At 34.4% G+C, this 12,801-nt stretch overlaps 3 long non-coding RNA genes across 3 annotated transcripts; all 3 read left to right on the top strand.

The window, feature by feature from the left end:
* Positions 1-720: 720 nt before the first annotated feature.
* LOC130010559 (uncharacterized) lies at positions 721-3,717 on the top strand. The gene is made up of 3 exons (XR_008785861.1): positions 721-750; positions 1,500-1,566; positions 3,644-3,717. It is a non-coding gene; the product is annotated as an uncharacterized LOC130010559 (long non-coding RNA).
* Positions 3,718-3,958: 241 nt separating this feature from the next.
* Positions 3,959-6,032, top strand: LOC130010558 (uncharacterized). The gene is made up of 3 exons (XR_008785860.1): positions 3,959-4,088; positions 5,443-5,607; positions 5,994-6,032. It is a non-coding gene; the product is annotated as an uncharacterized LOC130010558 (long non-coding RNA).
* A 1,404-nt stretch (positions 6,033-7,436) lies between these two features.
* Positions 7,437-8,517, top strand: LOC130010557 (uncharacterized). Its single transcript, XR_008785859.1, has 3 exons — positions 7,437-7,503; positions 8,181-8,207; positions 8,422-8,517. It is a non-coding gene; the product is annotated as an uncharacterized LOC130010557 (long non-coding RNA).
* Positions 8,518-12,801: the final 4,284 nt, after the last annotated feature.

Below are 12,801 nucleotides of genomic sequence, written 5' to 3'. Positions count from 1 at the left end.
CAAATGGTGTTATATAAAACAGTAACAAAGGGCTTTGTTTACTGCGGTTTTGAGTATTTTTTTCGTTCTTGGGATTCTACATGTAATTTGGGGCGTCATCTAAATGCTTAAATTGCCTTACAATAAAATAAACGGGTGGACCGTAGCTGTATTTCCCATACTAAAAGATAACGAATGAGAATTGTTTTTGTGAATGATGGTATGTTAAAATTATGTGACCCGGGCCATTATCATTATTCTCTATATATATATATATCCATATATATATGTCGTCATCACGACGATTGCCCTAAGTTAAAATTGATTTTAGTTAAAATTGTCACTAAAATAGGTTTGTGAAACGCCACTATTTTAAGTTAAGATAAAATTCTAACATAAAATATTATTTTATTGGATTTTAACTAAAATGCTTAAAATCGTTTTGTGAAACGCATCTATCTTAAGTTAGGATGAAATTTTAGTTTAAGACGATTTTAAGGAGATTTATATTTTTGTGAAACAGGACCCAGTAATTTCCAATTATCAAAATTGCTCCAGCATTTATGTGAATAATTCATGGTGTTTCTTTGAAATCTTTATTTATGGCATCAAAATCATTTTTATCGTGACACCTGAAGGAATCACCATTGTGAGAAGTTCTAGGATGGTCCTGAAAGAACACAAATGTTCTTATCTGTTGAGTATAAAAGGAAAGCTGTCAAATATATCTTTGCAGATGTTATTTTTTTTTCATAAGACATAAGCCTATTGGTAAGTATTCCTTAAAGTAATTATATATTCTATATGGGCCGCTAAAATACCAACAATTGTAGAATAAAAGTATGAAAAATTGAATTCACAATTTAGAAATTCTAATATTCTAAAATATCTAAAGACTTTATATCTATTCTTTTGACCAGGAACTGGACCCTGAGCGCTACTCATTATGTTCTTCTTGTATTGGTTTTTTTTGTTTTTTGTTGGGGGGGGGGGGGGTATGACGTTCACCGAAAAAGCATAAGGTTCCGCCAGACAGAAAAAATGATATTTTTGTTTCTTTCGCAATTGCGCTTCACTGACGGATTTCGATTTTACAATAATTTCAAGATGGCTGTGATAAAGTCACGTTCGGTTTCTGGTCCACAGCACGCCAGTATCAGTTAAATCCCAAATTAAAGGGCACAACGAGCCAGAATGTTCACGTATATTTCAAAATTGAAATATATCTTAATGCAAAGACTACTGTTATTGAAATCAATACAAAACCATGTAAATTTATAATGACCAAAACTTTATTCGGCATTTATCGATTTAAAAGCATTTTAGACAAAATTAAAATTGATTTTAATTTCGTATGGCCATAACTATATATTTTGCTTTAATGGATTTCATTATTTTGAAATTTTTTAATAAAACAAGCATGGCAAGCAAAGTAAATAAATCAACACGGGCGAATTTCTGCTTTCTAATAATTTTATCTAAGTTTATAGGTCTATATACCTATAGAATATTTGTTTCAGAAAATGTACACTCCAATCGTGTGTTTGCTCTTGGCTACGGCCTGTTTATCAGCACCTCTAGGGGTCGGTAAGTTGCACTCTGTTATACATATATTTGTAACGAATTTTTCTAAAAGCTGTGCACCAAATCATTCTCTCTAATGACATTATCAGTATTAGTATTAATTATAACTGTGCAGGTATTATATGTGGTTTGGCAGATATTCCTTGAAATGTAGGTGATTAGTCCCTCTGGAGCATATTTAGATCTTTTTGGACATTTTCTCCTAAATCACTTAATGAATTTCAGTTGGGTAGGTATGTTTCTTGGGTGGTAAATGTTAAACGTGATAAAGCAAACCGCTTACAGAAGGATTGGTCAGATGCACTGGCAAAAATATATATTCAAATTTACGTAAATGGTTAATGCCTATGAAGGTCACCATGAAGAACATAATTAGACTTTTTCCATTTTATAAACAAGTCAAATTTACTGAATTAATGAATTAATGGCGACATTTTCTTGCTATATTGTACTTGAACGACATTTTAAAGGAATGCGTAACACAACGGACAGATGTAAGCAAATAAATTGACGATTAAGCCCACTAGGGCTCATGTTTCATATTCTTGAAGAAAAAGTGTATTGACAATAATATATAGAGACTTTTGGCAAGCGTAAATTCTTGGTCCGTATCGCGTATCCTCCGTATGGAATTTGCGTGTGACGTCTTCAATGTCTGTGTTATTTCGCATACGTGATACGGAACGCGGATACGGGAGCACGTATCGAACAGCTTTCATACGGAAAAGGTCCGTATAACATTGCCGTCTTTTTACCGTCTTTTCTGCTATTTTTAGACGCTGAAATGTTGTATCGTAGCCTTGTTATGAATCTATGTGTATCCTAGAACACGAAGGTGTATATTTGATGTGATTTTAACCATGATAAAGACTGGAATTTAATAATTATTTTTGATGGTTTTTTTCTCGGGGTTTTCATACTTTTCCTGTCTGTCAGCATGCTGGTTGATCTATGTGCTAGATTTAGGGAGGTGGGACCTTACAAATCTAAACTTTCTGAAATGATACATTAGTGAAACCAAAAATTGCTGTCGAGTCGAAGTCGAATTTTTTTTTAATAAGATTCGACATTAATTGTTTTTAATAGCTCAGCGACTATCGAGCGACCTCACTCGCACCGAGAAATTATAGGCTAGGCACTTGACTAGTACTGTGGCACTACGGGGCACCAAATAAACATAACTGTGACATTATCCTGGACAGATGTGACACTTTCTTCTAGGCCTTTCTTCGACTTCACGTTGTGGGATCAATTATTTCAATCATCAATTAACTGACTCTGGAACACCGTTTATGTTCTTACTAAGTTTATATAACAAATACAGCAAACTACAAAGTTAAATTCAGGAAAACTACAATATCTATTATAGAAACTTTAGGCGTTATTAAAATATCTACGGTCTGAGTTTAGCATCCTTTACAACTCAGACCTAACGGGTTAAATACTACATTGTCTCTATCCCAGCCTCTCAGCCGTTGCGGCTGATGGGTATGTTCCCCTTGAGCTCCGAATAAAGGCTTCCCTACGGTCTCATCTGAGGGTAAATGAAAAAAGCTCTCTCCTACAGAGAAAGTATAATGCGTCATCTATTAGGGCGGGACAATTACCATTTTTGGGTGTTTCGTATAGGCACCGTTTTACGTCAATACTATTTTAGTTACTTGTACTAATCCGTGCACGAGATGACTGGACTATAGTACCCTACTTCCAGCAATGGATACTGACATAACTGTCGGTGAGTTAGTCTAAGATAGTAGTAGAATAATGCAAGCTACTTCATTACCCTAGTTTTTGTCACACATCATGTAGGTAAAGAATTTCTATATGAAACAGGACACCTTTCTTAGTACTAAAATAAGACCTATAGTATTACAGTACTGATGGTATGGTAATCTGGGTAGATATCTGCCATCATGATGTAATAGAACTAAGCTCAGCTCAACGATGCAAACGTACGCGAAGTGAACATCTGCCAAAACTCAAAAACTGCATTGACGCAACGTATCACGTATACTCTACGGATACGTGATACGGATGGTAAAAATTCCGCATGCCAAAAGTCACTATTGCCTTATTTCAGATATTGCTACCTTTGAGAAGAACTTGAAGTCTCAGTTGGAAACCACTGCCCAACATCTCATCTACGAAGCTGAACAAAGTAAGTTTCAATTAATAACATTACACTTACCCAGTTCGAACAAAAAGTCCATGGCCTGTACGTACTTCATTTGTAGACTGAATCATAAAATCCGCAAGTTAAATTTAAATTGTATACTTGCTATTAGATGGGTTTTATTTATTCGATTGAAAATCCATCCGTAAAATAGTTGGGTCATATAGATTCTTTTCATGTTATTTGATTGCAGAAATTAAAAATGAACTTCAAAACGTTTTCCATCTACACACCCACCAAACCAGAAATGCTGGTAAAGATTTGTTGAAAGCTTTGGAAGGATCTGCCATCGACTCCTTGACAACTGCTACTACTGGTGTTGTCAGCAATGTCGTCACCAATCTAGTCTCCGGTAAATATAATTTTTCTTTTTCAAACATTTTAGTAGGGAATATCAGTTCACTATTCAGAATAGATTATGACGCACTCATTGAATTCGTAACCGTCATTAACGCTTGAACTGATAACCAGCATCTTGATATTAAGTTTGAAAATTACTTCGAAGTATTAACCATTAACTGCTAAAGAATTGCCTGGCTAATAACAGGTAACGGAGTCTACTTATGTTATACTGAGAATAATATTCGGTAATTTTTCGGGTTTTGATCGCTTAATATTCTTCGAATTCCTACTGTCAGGGTATCTTGGACATACAGCGCCAATTTGTATACGGGAAATTGATTTAATAGTACCATTCCAACAACTAAACGCATATTCTGGTTGTGAGTCTATTTTTAACCACAAAGGCGGTGTTACCCTCGACAACAATCAAGGGATTTTATCTTTCTAAATGCTGTCGTACTGGTGTAATCTATTTTTCAGCTCCAGTAAGTCATATTGAATAATTTGAACTGATTTCAAATTTGCGATGTGAGGCAATTGGTGATGAGAGAAGGACCCTATCGATATTCAGCATTTCGTTTTCGAAAGCTGTGTAAAAGCATTACAGGACAAACCCTATCGATATTAAGCATTACTCAATCACCTGTTTCACCAATTTCCCGAAAACCTGGAGAACGCAGTCGAGACTACCGTTTTCAACGAATTTCTTTCAAATTTGGCGTGAAGCATTGGGTCACGGGAGGATGAGCCCTACCGATATTTCCAGTTCTCCGTCCATCACTTGTAATTTCTATGTTGAGGGTTCTGTGACTTTCCATTTCGAAGCCTTTCTTAACACCTTACGAACGCGATATTGACTGCAGTTTTTAATGGATTTGAACACGATACAGATAAGGTGTTTTGAAGGATCACCAAGTTTTGTCAAACTGCTTTGGCTATTTTCGCTTTGTGACAAAGTGATGACGAGGAAGTATGAACTAACGGTCGAATCTTTCAGGTTTGACAGGTCACCCCACAGGTGCTATATCAAATTTATCATTCGTATTAACGGTCCAAACTAAATTAAAAAAATGGGTCTGACGTCACTAACGATTAAGAACTAGCAATTATACAGTTATCCGAGTTTTCCTTTCGCATAAGCTGCTATGGCTATTTTCGTTTTGTGACAGAGCGATGGCGACGAAGTATGAACTAACGCTCTAATCTTCCAGGTTAGACAGGCCACCCCACAGGTGATATATCAAATTTAGCATTCTTGTTAACGGTCCAAACTAAATTTAAAAAATGGGTTTCACGTAACTAACGATTAAGAACTAGCAATTATACTGTTATTTTTCTTATGAACTAACGCTCTAATCTTCCAGGTTTGACAGGTAAACTCACAGGTGTTATATCAAATTTGATAGGACATATTGGAAAGAGAAGTACCGGTAAAGATTTGTTAAAAGCTTTGGAAGGAACTGCCATTAGTTCCTTGACCACTGCTGCTACTGGTGTTGTCAGCAATGTCGTCAACCAGCTTGTCTCAGGTATAATATTACCCTTTACAGAAGTGTAATATCTTATGATTTTAAATATCTTTGTAGAACTAAACAAATGCCTCTCTCTTCGGGTGTTTGTTATTGTCCAAATTGTTCTAATGTATTGATTCATCCTCGATCACGAGAAAACAGGCCATTATGTTAAACATCATTGCATTAAAGATCATATGAACACATAATCCACAATCTGGCAATATAACTTAAATAATATCGTACTCCATGCATTATTCTTTACGTTCATACCTAGTCCATGATCGCCTATGTGTGTTTGTGGAAACGGCACAACAAAATATATTTTCATCTTATAGATGGTTTAATGTAAATTTAAAAAAGAATTGCTACATAAGGTCTAAACATGACACAAATATTTATAGGACTCACTGGTCAACTCACAGGGGTTGTAAGCAATCTGCTCGGACATATTGGAAAGAGAAACTTGTTGGCGGATTTGCAAGGAAGCGCCATAACATCTCTCGAAAACCATTTGAACCCAGTTATTGACCATGCCATTGACTCCGCTGTCAACAGTAAGTAGTCCTTCTTCTCTTTAAAATAGGAAATTGCAAGTTCAACTCACAGCTCCAACTGTACTATATATAACACTAAGTTATTATCAATTCAAGTAATTTAAGAAATGCATGTGGGGAATTTTGTAAACACCACTGATTGGAATCTATTAACTTGGGAATTTGACGTTAAAAATTCATATCTATATGTTTTAATGGTTCATTGTAAAATTGTTATTTGTAGAATTGACAGGTGAACTTGGAAACATTGCAACCGGTCTTTTGGGAAAATTACATTTCGGTAAACGACAATGGCAAGGAGTTGCTATTGATCTCGCTGAAAAAATTGCCGTATCTACCGCTGCCGAGGTCGCTGGACACAGTGAGTTTAAAGTTTTTGCATATGATTGTCATCCAGATAGACTAAACAATATTATTAACAGTATGTTTATGGATAGGGCAGATCATTTTATAAGAAAGGCCATAGTGTACACATCATGTTAGTATTTAATTTATCAGATTTGTCAGAACAAATCAAGGTCACCTTCTGTTCACACCAATTGCACCCTTTGTACTCACCAATTTTCTTATAATTAAACTACACCATTTGTACCGATTGATTTATACAAATTAATAATCCCTTTCATACAGATCAATTACACATTTAATACAAATCAATAGTCCATTTTATACAGATCAATAACACATTTTATACAAATCAATAATCCATTTTATACAGACCAATTACACATTTTATGCAAATCATTTACATATTTTGTATATATGTATATATATGATATAGTTTTAGAGGGAATTAACAATGTTAGATGTTTTTTTATACATCAATCAATTAATTTTTATTGAAATACAAACACATATCTTTTATTTAAGAGATCGGTCAATTTATCGACCATTTTGGCAAACGTGGCTTTGGAAGCATCGTTGTTGATCTTTTGGAGAAGGCTGCCACTGAAACCATTGCTAGTGTTGCAGGACATGGTAAGTTCTAAGAACAAAATAAATGCAATTAATTACACAATCATATAATCATTATGTTAATCATACTCACCTGATTATCGATACTGTAAACACCCAAAATATTTTTATAAAGTAATAATTTTATTCAACACGTAATGTTTAACGTACTTTCAAGAACTTTTGCCGACATTCTTGAATACCATCGCGAAGGATGAATTAAAAACCCCACTCTTTTAGTCAATATACTAAACTTTGTTTACTTTTTGTTTTGTTAAAGAACTAGGCAAAACAATCGAAGGAAAGCGAAACATCTTCAAAGATTTGTTGAGTGGAGTAGAACAGTCTCTTGTTGGTGTTGAACAATCTGCTCTACAAAGTTTGACTGGTTTAGCCACAGATAGTGAGTGTAAAGCGTTCTTATTAAGCTGTCGAAAGTTCATTATATTAGACTGTAGTGACAATTTTGGAACCACGTCGCAAGACCAACAGACAACAGGCTCGTAATGTCTTACTGGCAATCGAACTTGGACATATAATATAAAATATTAGCAAAAGGGCTAGCAAGATGAAATGTCTGATAAATGCTAGAAATACCCCCCCCCCCCCCGGAGAGACGTCTCAGAAACGTATATTATGAATGATTTATTACTTGAATTTATAAATGTTGTTTAATAATCCATCGTAGGTCAAGATTATAGCTATGTCATCTTACCGGATGATAATGGTATTTATTTTTTAATATAATAGCTATAACCATTATATGAGATTATAATAGCAGTTTATAAGTTTTCAAAGGATGGTCGATTTGACCATACAGTCTAAAATCAATTTAAATACGAATATTGTGTGTCGGCCCTAAAGGTATGGATGGATAACTTTGGGGTTCAATTTCAATCGAGGCCGACATAAATATTTGGGCTGTAAATGTTGACCCAACATGATAATAGAATATCTGCAACATGTTATAAGATCTGGTTACAGTATAATGTTTGCAATATTGTAATTATAAGCCTCATTATATCACAATATCATAGCTGTAATATATTACATGATATCCTTACATATTGTTTATTACAGAATTGAATAGCCTCATCGGTAAACTCGGTAAGTATACTGTCTTGATAATTTCAACCGGATATTGTCAAATAAGGTTTGAATTGATTTACAAAAGTCGGCTACATATTCAGACTTTTTTGTCCGATATGTCTGAATATAAGAACAGCTTAGAGCCTCTGTATTTTTTAGGCTTATCTGAATTACAGAAATAACGTTCTGTAAAATTCAATATTATACAACTATATTGTTAATCATTTTGTAGGAAAGCGAAACATCTTCAAAGATTTGTTGAGTGGAGTAGAACAGTCTCTTGTTGGTGTTGAACAATCTGCTCTACAAAGTTTGACTGGTTTGGCTACAGATAGTGAGTGTAGATTGTTCTTATTAAGCTATATGTTATGTATTTACCATTTGTAGCTCATTATATTAAAATATAACTGATGTTCATAAGTTTGTGAGTGATGGTCCTTGATGTCAGCTCAATGGGAATGCTCAACTTTGGGGACCAATTACGTTTTTACACGATCTGAGTGGGGTAGAACAGTCTATTGTTGGTGTTGAACAATCTGCTCTACAAAGTTTGACTGGTTTGGCCTCAGATAGTGAGTTTAAAGCGTTCTTATTGAGCTGTCTAAAGTTCATTATATTAGAAGATAATGACAATTTAATGATTATAAATGTTTATAAAGTTCATTATATTATATAACGTTTAAAACATATATGTGCCAATTAACCTGTAGTCTCTTGTATTACTGTTGTTTATACACGGATTTAAACAAACACAACGTAAAGTCAAGTAAGGTCGAAACAGTTGTCATAAATGTGAAATCAACATTGAAGCTCTTACCATGTTAATTTTGGCTGCTGTGAAACACGGGATATTGTCAGATTGTTTTTGGAACCACGGCGCAAAACCAACAGACTCGTAATGTCTTACCGGCAATCGAACTTGGAATTAATAATATAAAATATTAGCAAAAGGACTAGCAATAGACTAGAATAACCTGTTATAGGTTTAAAGAAAAACTTTCAGAAGAATAACCCCAAATTTCCCTGTATATATCCAAAGCCGTCCCCGACTTTCAGACCTCAAGTTATTCCGGGCATAGAATATACACCAAAGATCAAAGAGATTTACCGTTACAGGTTTATAAGAGATTATAATAACTGTTCATAAGTTTTCAAAGGATGGTCGATTTGACCATACAGTCTAAAATCAATTTAGATACGAAAATGTATGTGGGCCTTAACGGTATGGATAACTTTGGAGATCAATTTCAATCGAGGCCGACATAAATATTTCATATTTCCACTGAGTTTGGGCTGTAAATGTTGACCCAACATGATAATAGAATATCTGCAACATGTTATAAGATCTGGTTACAGTATATTGTTTGCAATATTGTAATTATAAGCCTCATTATATCACAATATCATAGCTGTAATATTTTACATGATATCCTTACATATTGTTTATTACAGAATTGAATAGCCTCATCGGTAAATTAGGTAAGTATACTTCTGTTGATAATTTCAACGGGATATTGTCAAATAAGGTTTGAATTGATGAACAAAAGTCGGCTACATACTCAGACTTTTTTGTCCGATATGTCTGAATATAAGAACAGCTTAGAGCCTCTGTATTTTTTAGGCTTATCTGAATTACAGTAATAACGTTCTGTAAAATTCGATATTATACAACTATATTGTTAATCATTTTGTAGGAAAGCGAAACATCTTTAAAGATTTGTTGAGTGGAGTAGAACAGTCTCTTGTTGGTGTTGAACAATCTGCCCTACAAAGTTTGACTGGTTTGGCTACAGATAGTGAGTGTAGATTGTTCTTATTAAGCTATATGTTATGTATTTACCATTTGTAGCTCATTATATTAAAATATAACTGCTGTTCATAAGTTTGTGACTGATGGCCATTGATGTCAGCCCAATGGGAATATTCAACATTGGGGACCAATTTCGATCGAGGCCGAAGAATATCGTAGCTATAACGCTTTACACGATCTGAGTGGGGTAGAACAGTCTATTGTTGGCGTTGAACAATCTGCTCAAACAAAGTTTGACTGGTTTGGCATCAGATAGTGAGTTTAAAGCGTTCTTATTGAGCTGTCTAAAGTTCATTATATTAGAAGATAATGACAATTTAATGTTTATAAGTTCATCATATTAGAAGATAATGACAATTTAATGATTATAAATGTTTATAAAGTTCATTATATTAGAATATAAAACATATATGTGTCATTTAACTTGTAGTCTCGTGTATTATTGTTGTTTATACACGGATTTAAACAAACACAACGTAAAGTCATTATATAAAAATATTTTACATAAAGTAAGTATACCGGGCAAAAGATCTACACAACATACAGTGAAGTTTATGATGAACGTTTGCTAAAAATGAATAAAATTTCAGGATCGACCTTTATGAAAATGAAATGGGGTTTAACGTACGACGTTGATGCATCAACAGGGCTAATGATGACGGGCTTACGCCATACAGTGTGCTATGAGTGAAATTCTATCCGGCCTACTGTTATATTTGAATTCCAACTGTCAAGGCCTCTTTTACGTACACGCCAATGATTACATGACTGTGAACTATTGACGTATATATACCACATAATGGAAAGTGGTTATTATTTTCTTGGGACAGAGCAAATTGAGCTGTATTCTTATTTAAGTCTAGTTTTTGTTATCATTTACAGAGTTGAACCATCTCATCTCTAATATTGGAAAGAGAGAAGCCGATGTAGACGTTTTACAACAATTTCTTGGTCAGGTGATTGGTTCCTTGGATTTAAACAATATCTCCAATATTGTAAAAGACACATTGGCCAATATTCCAGCTCTTTTCGAAAAAGGCAAGTTTTTCAATCCCTTAACACAATATTCTGACTAACCCTAACTATTACCGTTGTGTGCATATCTTAGAAGAATTCTAAAATAAATTAGCCTGTAGAGATTTTGATCATAAGGGCTATAAAACCATATTCTATCCTAAAGTTTAAAGTCGATATTTCAAACAAACAAAGTGACATGTCATCGAAATCTGCTACCATCTTGGTTATCCATTTCGGGGATTAAAACCACTGTTTCCCAGTTATTAAAGCGTGTATATGGGAAACATCTAAACCATCAGTAACACACTGGCATAGAATTATGATTTCAAATACTGCATAGCCATATTTACCAAAATGCCATCGATCCCCTATATGTATTGTAAAGATTAGCCATCAAACTAACATTTACAAACAATTTTGGACATTCGTTTTAATCGACAATTCTAATATTTTGGTAGGTAAAAGAACGACAGTTGGAGATAATCTGTCATTATTCTATGGCCCTACATTGCTCACGTTGCTAATAATGCTTTAACGGCCTTGCTTTTAAGATCATATTTGATTTCTTCTCTTCCGTGTGTTGTATTTATCTAATGACCTTGACATTCCGTAAAGAGGGGAATATCACCGAAGAAAATAATAGTACTCTTAATTGTCATTTCTTTTTTAAATTTCAGAACTTACTGCTCTTTTGACAGCAAACGGAATCTAAAGGGTAAATGTTACAATGCTTTAATTAAAAATTTTAATTAAAATTTCAATTTGATTGAACATAGATCCCATTTCATTTCGTTTTTACAGTTAAAATGACGTTATTTGTCTCTGGACAACAGAAGAGTCCGTTGAAAGCATAATAATATTTAGGCGTTTAATTTATATAAGCTAAGAGGGTTACACACCCTTTTGCTATATGTTCGAATAATATTACTGTAACTGTTTTTATTTTTTTAGGTATTGCTACGTAAAGGTGCTAATTGTTTTTATCTAGAATACATTTTGGAAATAAATAAATTATAAATAAAAACCTTTATATTAATTGCTTCGTGTTACGAATTTCAAGACTGTCAGCAATTGGGTTGTGTTATGTTACAGGGTACATGGTCGCCTGACTGCTATTTCATAGGTTTTCTCAAATGCCCATTTACTGCTAAAGATATCTGCGGGGTATCTGGGGGTATACCGTTCTTGTTAAGGTGACAATCAACTGATATTTAGAATTGCGAAGACCAGAAAGAGGATTTTTCGTTATAAGTCACCTTTTCCAAAACTTTGGGGGTAATCAATATGGTACCGTACACTGCAAAGTATATTTTAAGAGAGATAACTCCAAAAATAAGTAATGTTAGGCATGACAACAACAACAACAAACACAACCATGCTAATGTTATGAATATTAAATTCACTATGTACGGAAATAGCTGGGCTTCAAATGAAATGGCGTTCATCCTGTTTTTCTGCACTGATAAGACTCATAAAGACGGGCATATGCCATGTTCTGCCCTGTTTGCTCGGACAGCGTGGCTACGGCCTACTCTTATGTCGAATTCCAAATATCGAAGGTTCTTTTACGTGCACGCCAATGTGTTCAGGGGATCTTCTAGTTTTTTTCCACCCATCCGAACCTGTACCACATCGGATAACCCAGAGGAGTAACTTTTTCGACCAACACATGGTGCGAACCCAACACAATCTGATTGGCGAGTTATCGCCGTACTCACTGGGTCACCGTGGCTCCCCCGGCTTCAAAGTGAGCAAATTGTTATTAGGGTAGAAACCGAACTTATG

This window comes from Patella vulgata, chromosome 1, assembly GCF_932274485.2.
Source record: "Patella vulgata chromosome 1, xgPatVulg1.2, whole genome shotgun sequence".
NCBI lineage: Eukaryota > Metazoa > Mollusca > Gastropoda > Patellidae > Patella > Patella vulgata.
This window is presented reverse-complemented; position numbering and strand designations above follow the sequence as displayed.